Below are 9399 nucleotides of genomic sequence, written 5' to 3'. Positions count from 1 at the left end.
TGTTATGCATTTATTATCATCATCAATTGCCATTAGTGCATGATCATCTCATTTGTTTTGTGATGTTATTATTGTTGCTTGCCCATTGAGGACAATTGTAAGTCCATTGCTTTGGCATTTGCTCCTGTGATATGGAAAGATAGAGTGTAAGACCGCATTGGTCACTCATATCTTCTGTTTATCTGTGTGTATGTGAGGATACAGTTATAAGTCCCTGTAAGTTGGCATCTGTTGTCCTGTGATCATAATTTGATCTGTCTGTTTGTATGTGAGGATACAGTTATAAGTCCCTGTAAGCTGGCATCTGTTATCCTGTGATCATAATTTGATCTGTTTGATTTGTATGTGAGGTTGCAGTTATAAGTCCCTGTAAGTTGGCATCTGCTTTCCTGTGATCATAGTTTGTTTTATCTGTTTGTATGAGAGGTTGCAATTATAAGTCCCTGTAAGTTGGCATTTGCATTCCTGTGATCATATTGTTGCTTTTGTTCTTGTATGTGAGGATCCATTGTAAGTCCCTGTAATGTGGCATTGGATTTCCTAGGACCATACTGTGGAGTTAACCTAAGTCCAGACAGATTGGCAGTTAACTTCCACATCTCATCTTTGTCTTTCTTTTGAGGAAATTGGTGTAAGTCCATTGAGTGGCTTCTGATATCCTGTTCTGTTTTAGGAGACTGGTGTAAATCCATCTATTGGTATCCGGTATCCACCTTTTTATTTCTTTGCCTGTGGAGATTAGTGTAAGACCATTGAGTGGCTTCTGACATCCCGTTTTGTTTTAGGAGATTGGTATAAGACCATTGATTGGCATCCGATATCCGCCTTTGCTTTGTTTGTTTATTATTATCCATTCCTATTCCAAAGACCACACTTGAATCATCTCCCATATGATTTCAAGAAGTGAACCTTCTAAGAAGTTTTACTACCCATATTCATCCATTCATCACTCATTGTGTCCTAAACCTTTTCACACTTTACTTTTCAAATCTGACATAAGTGTTGTGCAGACATCTTCATGATTTCTAACTAAAAACCTGGACTCAAGTCCTTGACCTTTTTCAAACTCATTTTCATAATACTTCTTTCGAATCAATCTTAATCATACTCTGACTTCACTTTTCATAATCACAATCAATTAACTTCACTCATTCACTTGTTTTGGCTCTGTCCATTGTTAATCTTTTCACATTAGCCATAGGTTTCAATTATCTTTGTGGTTGATGTAAATCTTGCCTATCCTTAGTGAGTCGACAGTAAGACTTCCGTACTTCAAACAGGGCTAACCCCTCTAGTACGTCGAAGCTATCCTCACATGGTGGATGTTGTTCTTGGTCGAGTGTTCTCCCATTGATAATGAAAAGCCTCAGTGCTTGTGTTTAAAACTGAATCCACCCACTTTTGGAAATCTTTTAGCCGAACTACGGCGTTTTGATCCTTACCTTTGATGGAAGGTACGTAGGCAGCGGGTTCATCCGTTCAAACCCAATAAACCCAATAAAATGTATATTCTTTTCTCATCATCCCAATCATGTTTGCACAATCTTTATGTCATAACAAATAACAATATTTTACAACAAGTGTGAAAAGGGCTCCCTAGGAGTACCTAGGACGTAGTGGGTGCCTAACACCTTCCCATTGCGTAATTTACCCCTTACCCAGAATCTCTGATCTTTTTATTAGTTTTCTACGTGTAAAACTTCTTAGGCTTTTGTTCGCTTTTTAGCCAATCCTTTGGATAAATAAAAGTGCGGTGGCGACTCGAAAATTTCAATGTATCTCTTAGCTTATGGTTTAATCGATAAATCATATAGCGACGAATACACCGCTACAGATGCTTTGTGCATAAAGCTTCATAACAAGGTTGAGGATGAAGATCTGGAAGTTCTGGAAGCTGGAGAGCACGATATTTGATCACTGCACTTCAAGTAAGTTGAAATTCAACCATCTCTTTTTGGTGTTTTCTTGCCATAGATGTGTAGATCTATCCTTTCTGAGCTTGCTGATATGTTTGGATTTGAAAATGGATAAAAATTGAGCTAGTTATGTTGATTTAAAGTTTTAAGATCCATAATGTTTTTGATCGATCCGTGCATGTTAGGATGAATTAGGATGAATGAACATGATATTTGGATTGTGCATGAGAAGACCTTTCGAACGGTACCGGTTTCTTGAATTTCTAGAAAAAAATTCATGATTCTCCGTCGGAGACGGCCGGAGAAGACGACCGGAACTACTGTTCCGACGTCTGGTTTTGTTCCTAGGGCTTGGCTGGCGTGGCGTCTGACTGTGTCGCTTGCATGTCATTTCTATTGGTTCTCCTTGCCTTGACTTGTCCACGCGTGTTTGACCACGCTGAGTGTGCTTGCCACTTCATTAATGAAACACAGCATTTCATTGTGCCATGCGTGATGCTGACTGTGTGCTAGCGTAGCAATTCCATTGGTTATCATGCATTGACCTTGCCATGTGTTCTTTGACCGTGCTGAGTGTGTGCGTCTTGAGCTTTAGAGCGTGAGTTCAATACTTGGCTCATGCAGTTTTGTGAATTTAATTTGAATTATCATTTGACCTGCCATGCGCGTGTTCGAATCTGGCTTCATGTATCTTCTGATTTTATTTCAAATTCCATTTTTCATTGTTTCATATTATTCCATTTGTTTCATTCAACTTTAAAAAATCATTAAAAATTGTAGAATGCTTCAAATTGATCCCAATTCTTTTTCACATTTTTGTTTTAATGTCTAGTTTTTTATAGGATTTATTTCATGAATTGTTTGTTTCTGGATTATTATTTTGTGATTTTCTGGATTTATGTCATGATAAATGTTTTGTGAAATGCTCATGGTGAATCTAGTTGATTTGAAATTTTGCATGCTTGATCCTCACATGTGATATGAATTTTTGAGCTTTCGTTTGAAGTTTTTCTCATATGCTATCCCTGTTTTTGACACATGAACATGTAGTGTGACAATTTGTGTCTTATTGTTGACCTTGCCTTTGTGCATTTTCATTCACATACCATTTGAGCTCTTCTGGATTTAATTTTTTGCATGATGATCATTCATAACATGATAAACTTGTATAAACAATTTCATGATCATTGGATGCATTTCTGTTTTGATTTGGAATTTCTAATTTGGATGTCCAACTTTGTGCACATTGTTTGCCTTTGCATGACATGAATCATTTGATGCCTTTGCCTTATGAATTGGTGTTGTTCCTTTTAAGGACGCTTTCTTGATTGTTTTAATGTGCATCATGTGAAATATTGAGTTTTGTTTTGGTCATTTGACTTGCTTTTGAACCTAGTCTTCGTACTAGTGATTTGTACACATACTAATTGTGCTTTGTGTTTCAGGTTTGAGCATTTAACTTTGATGGTTGGTGTGGTCTCATTGTTTGAGATGCAAAATGCTTTGATCACTAATTCTTGTTGTGTTGTAGGTCCTTTGATATGATGAACTCACTTGAGTGCTTGCACTTGTGACTTGCATTGTGTAACTGTTGAATAGTTCCACTGTCTGTCTGTTGGTTTTTTGAATACAATATTAACTGTTTGGCTTTTGTACCCGTACATTAGTTGCTTGCTTTTAGCTCTTTCTTGAGCTTTAGATTGTGGTTGATACACCACTTAGGTAGCTACTCTCTTTTTCTCCATGTAGTCTGGAAGTCCTGACACCTTTTTGGCAGGTATTTGGATGAAGTCCTCCTTAAGAGGCTCTGATTGTGATTGTTTACATTTGTGCCAAAGAACTCTAAATGAGGCATGTGCTACTTGATAAGTCCTCCAAATGAGGCAATTGACAGATAGAAGGGATTAGTAGTCAATCCCCTGTTATTCAGTGAGTCATTCATTATGCTCGCACTACGTGTTGATGCTCTTGAACAATGTACCCAAGATCTTTGTATAGAGCCAGTCAAGTGGAATAGGGTCCCTCTTTCTGGATCCCCACGCTTTCTTTGATTCAAGCTCACCCAGGCCAGGGTTAAGAGCATGAGGTCTCATCCTCATTACCATATTTCATCAGCTTCACCCTAACTCTCAATTTTAGTGGTTAAGAGCTTCAGCATACCCCTACAGTTTTGGCTTGTTTGTCGAGGTTGATATGACCCCTCTTGACTAAAGCCCAACCATTTGTCTGAGCCTCTTGTTTGGATATAGTGAGTGATGCTTGTTCACTTGTGTTCATGTTTATTTGCTGTTTAAATTGACTTGCTTCCTGTGTGAGTTAGGTTCTGATTAGAGACCTCAACCTAGGGATATTGTTTGCATGACAACTATTAGGCTCGAGCACTAGTCTCCCTACTTAGTTTGTTGTTTCCCTGGTCTCTGGTTAGGAGAGAGTTGTACCCCTGTTAAGGGGAACTACGTCGCCCTGATTCTCATACCAGATGAGATACGTAGGCAGGAGATTGCGCGAGATCTCTCCGGGCACCCTTTTGTTTTTTTTGAGTGTGTTCAACCTTTTTGTTTCTTGTGACGTCTCAGAATCTCTTCGTGTTTGTGTGACAACTATTTGGCTCGAGTTCCAGACTCCTTATTAGTCTGTCAATCTGATTTTCTTTTCCTTTGGTGTTCGCTGGTTAGCGTTTGTTTGTTAGGAGTCGGATATAAGTCCATGTATTGGCATTCTATTTCCTGTTTGTGTTTGTTTGTTTGGAGTCGGATATAAGTCCATGTATTGGCATTCTGTTTCCTTTTGAGTGTTTCTTTTGACGTCTCAGCGTCTCTTTTCGGTGTTTTGTTTCGGCGTGCGTTAGCCGAGCTACGAGTGCTCTGATTCTTCTTCTGGATAGAGAAGATACGTAGGCATAGGATGCGATGTCCTAGCGATCATGTTCCCCATTTCCCCGAACTACGTCGACTCTGATGTTTGTTTCTGACAAACTACTAGGCCCAGGATGCGACATCCTGCCGAGTCCCCATCCTCCGTCTCTTTCACCTGTTTTATCATTCCAGTTTGTGCAGTTTCCTTTGAGCAGTTTATTAGCAACCTTTTCCTATTCTTTTGAGCGTGGATCCCGTCGAGTACGGCAGACGTGAGGGGTGCTAATACCTTCCCCTTGCGTAACCGACTCCTGTACCTTGCAATCTCTGGTCGTAAGACCATTCCTATCCCTTTCTTAGGTTAGTCATGCGCTCCCTTTCCGTCAGAGGATGAATAGCGTCGGTGGCGGCTCTGTATTTTTCCCGCCGGTTGTTTTTCGCGTTGCGACATCTGTATTCTCAATAAATTTATTCTGACTGATATTTCAGGTAATATTAATGATGAAATGCATGTCACGCTGTACATATGATGCAAATTAAAAAATGAAGTAAGGTTTATAAAAATTTAAATATGCCCGGACAAAATTGGGGTATGACACGTAGCCATGATGGTTCCTCCCCTGCATAAGTTGGAAGCTCCGGTTGTTTATTTGGATACCTTGGAATTGGTTTATTTCGTAATCTTCAAGAAGAATATGAGGATTATTGAATAAGTTTTGTGGTCTTTGATTTGTTCTAGAAATTCACAGTATTCCCAGTAGAGCGTTTGGTTCTCCTCACTTAGAGTTTTGTGACTAGAGACCCCAGCAGACATCCATTTTTTTATAGAAGCTCTTCTTTAATTCCCAGTAATGCTTGGTTTTGAGTAGAATTGAATATGTCCCCTGCAAGGTTATCTCCCATTTGATATGGTGTTGACTTAAAATTTCCCGCAGCGTTGACTTGTTAGGATCCTCAACAAATCCCTTTTTATCCTCGGCATGTTTGGTTATTATTTTCAGCAGTGCTCTCTTCCCTCCGAGATATTTGCCATTAATGGTTTGATGCATGTTCTCCATATCTTTCCCCATCCAGAGTTGAGTTTATTCTGAGCTAGATGATTTATTTTCATCCCTAGCAGTTTCTCCAGTGGTTGTTTCCAACTTGTTGAGATTAGCCGAGTGTTTAGTAGTGATGATCCAAATCTTTGTCATTTGTATCCTTTGTGCTGGTTTATTAGCATAATCATATACATACATGCATATTCATGCATAAAACACAGCATCAGATATTTCATTGTGCATTTTATCACATTGATTTTTCTCCTGATCCCCTGCTTTGATGATATTATTTCCCCATGCAAAATTGGTGTGTATGTCCTCCTTTAATTGTGTAGTGTCATCCCATTAAGAAGAAAGATTTTATCCTTTCTCATTCTCAACTGAGTTATTTCCTCATGGATGATTATTATTTTAGTGTCCTCCCATTTCTTTACCTGGATGGAACCACTCCCCTTGGGTTATATCCCCATTGGGTTGAGTCTTGTTTGACCATTTCTTTATAGTTCTTACCTAGATAGATTGTTTGGTCCCTGAAAGTTTATTACCCAGTAACTGGTAATATTCTTCTTGTTGTTGAGAACTTTACTTGTGCCCAGTAACCGATAAAAGGTAATTTACTTCTTTGTTTTTGTCCAACGGATTCGTTCTCACGTTTCCCCAGCAAGTCTATCCTTGATATGTTCACCCTAACCGATGACGAATATTCTTCTTGTCTAGTTTTCTACCCAGTTAAAAGGTAGTCGTAATCCCTATTTTTCCAGAGAGTCTATTCTTGATATGTTCACTCTAACCAGTGACAAATTTTCTCTTCTTTGCGGTCTTCTACCAAGTAACTAGTAGATATAAATCATATTTTCCCATCTGAGTCTATCCTTGATATGTTCACTTCAACCAGTGACAAATACTCTCTCTTTGGTATTCTACCCAGTAACTGGTAGATATAATTCCTTTTTTCCCTAGCAGTCTATCCTTGATATGTTCATCTTAACCGATGACGAATATTCTTCCTTTGAGTTTATCCTTGATATGTTCACTTTAATCGATGATGAATACTCTCTCTTTGGTCTTCTTCCCAGTAGCTGGTAGTTATAAATCATATTTGAGGTCTTTTTCCCAGTAGGTCATTCTTACCTAGTAACCGGTAATGAATATGCCTGATTTTCCTCAGCGAGTCATCCTTGATATGTTTACCCTAACCGGTAACGGATTTCCCTCTGTCCGAGTATATTATCTTCTTACCTAGTAACCGGTAGTAAATAATATATCTCTTTTACTCTTGTGTTGAAGTTTTTTCTTCCCCAGTTGAGTTTGGTTTTGTATTTCTTCGTGAAATCGAATCCCTTTTACGTAAGTGTTTCAGCTTTGTTGTGATCTTCACATAATCCCAACAGGTGTTTCTTGTCGTTTTGGTGTTATCCCAACATATGCATATTTCTTTTTCCCTGATCGAGTCTTTTCACTGATTTATTTTCATGGAAATCCTCTCGTGTCTCCCAGTAGTTTTCAAATCGTAGCCTGACCTACGCCTAGCTTTTTACACCCCAGAGTCTCTGTCTCCTCAATGGGATTTCCTTATGGGATGCATTATGCTCCTATGGACTTTCAGTCTCTCCGGATTCTTTTCCTTTGTGGCAATATTATTCCTCACAAATATTATTTTAACATTCATATCATATGCATCATGAGGTCTCTTAGGGAACAAAATTTGTTTCTTGATATTTTTATTTAAGTCCATTATACTGAGTAGATATGAATATTTTAAGTTTCACGTCCTCATCTAGAATATCCTTAAATAGGGGCATCTATAAGACCCCAATTTTGACCATAATATCCCTCATGCTATCTCATCATTTGCATTAGCTTTGGGATCACACCTTGGCATCCTCCTTACCCTTCATTCATTAGGTTTGCATTGGGAGAGATCACCAAACACATTTGATTGTGTCATACTTTATTTTCTTTATTTACTAACCAAAATACCAAAAATATGCCTATGTATAGCTTTGTTTCTTTTGTAGGTAATGTGTGTATCTATTTGTGTCCTATCAAGCTCACAACTAGGGTTTGGGACCCTTAATGCAAAGAGATCAATGAAGGAAAGTTTCACATTGGTTCTAACCATCATATATGGTTCCCTATGTTCTTTATTTATCATTTTGATCAAGAATTCATCAAGAGTTTGAAGCTTGTTTGCCTTAGAAACCCTAATTCATCTAGGTATCTTGTGTGACTTCCTCAACAAGTTTCATCATGAATTGATCAAATATTTCAAGGGATCCTTCATTATACATCATATCAAGCGTATATGATCCTCCATGAGCCCCAAAGATCAAGATAACTTCAAGTTTGCAAGTTGGTTCAAAGAAGTTGACCAGAGAAAGTCAACTGGTCAAAATTGGGGTTCCCTAGACCCTATCTCCTACAATTTTTGTCATATGAAAATGATTCCAAGAAAAACGTTACTCTTTATGAAATTCCAAACAACTTTCATGTTGACATTAAGAGCTAAATTTTCATGGAAAGTCATTTTTTATAGTGAAAGATTATAGGTCATTTTGTTTGTGTCCTAGTTAGGAGGTCAACTTCCAAGGATAATAAATTGCTAAATTTTTATTATATGAAGTCCATCTAAGTTTCATGATCAATTTCAAGATGTATTATCCATCTTTTATTATTTTAGAAATATCAAATTCAACTTCCAAGGGCATGTTCCAGGATGAAACATTATAGGTCATTTTGGGTCATTACCATTGAACAAGCAATTTTCCTCAACTTCTAAAATCCATAACTCCCTCATTCCAAATCTAAATTATGTCAAATTTGTGACCAAATGGAATAGGAATGTAAGAGATACAACTTTGGTGAAGAAACCATTTTCATTTGGAGCTCATAGTAAAAGTTATTCAAGGTGGAAGAAGTGGCCATTTGACTTTTTACTTTGAAAATTTTCAACCATGTTTGATTTCTCCAACTTCCACATCAAAATTTAGCATGATCCAAGCTACAAATGGAAAGGTGTTCAGCATTAAAGTTGTTCCCCTTGATGTGACCTTTCCAAAGCATCCAAGATCACTTTATTTGGACAAGCATTGAGGAACTTGCGCATGGTTCCTTTGTTGGGTTTGTTTTGGAAACTTTTGCGCTCAAATAATTAATTCCTTTTGCATGCTTCCATGTTATGATTTCAGCATCAATTGCACATTAATTGGAAGTGGATTGCATCATTGGTTGGGCTTAATTCAATGCGCATGCACCCATGCACAACATTTCTATTTTTGGTCAATTTTCAAATGGTGCAAAACTGAATTCCATAGCCTATAAATACAAGTTCATTGCTTCATAAATGAGAGACACATTGACCGAGCCTTACCAAGAATACTTAAAACCCTACTGTAGCGGTAAATTCATGACCATCAAGCTATGGATAAGCAAGATATCAAATAACAAGAGTCGCCACCGCACTTTTATTGCTTCCAAGGGAAAAGGGAAAAGTACGAACAAAACCCAAAAATAAGAAGTTTTCAAATCAAAACTAATAAAATGCCAGAGATTACAGGTAAGGGGCTTGGTTACATAGAGGGAAGGTGT

The sequence above is a fragment of the Lathyrus oleraceus genome, chromosome 2 (genome assembly GCF_024323335.1).
Source record: "Lathyrus oleraceus cultivar Zhongwan6 chromosome 2, CAAS_Psat_ZW6_1.0, whole genome shotgun sequence".
In the NCBI taxonomy this organism is placed as follows: domain Eukaryota; kingdom Viridiplantae; phylum Streptophyta; class Magnoliopsida; order Fabales; family Fabaceae; genus Lathyrus; species Lathyrus oleraceus.
This window is presented reverse-complemented; position numbering follows the sequence as displayed.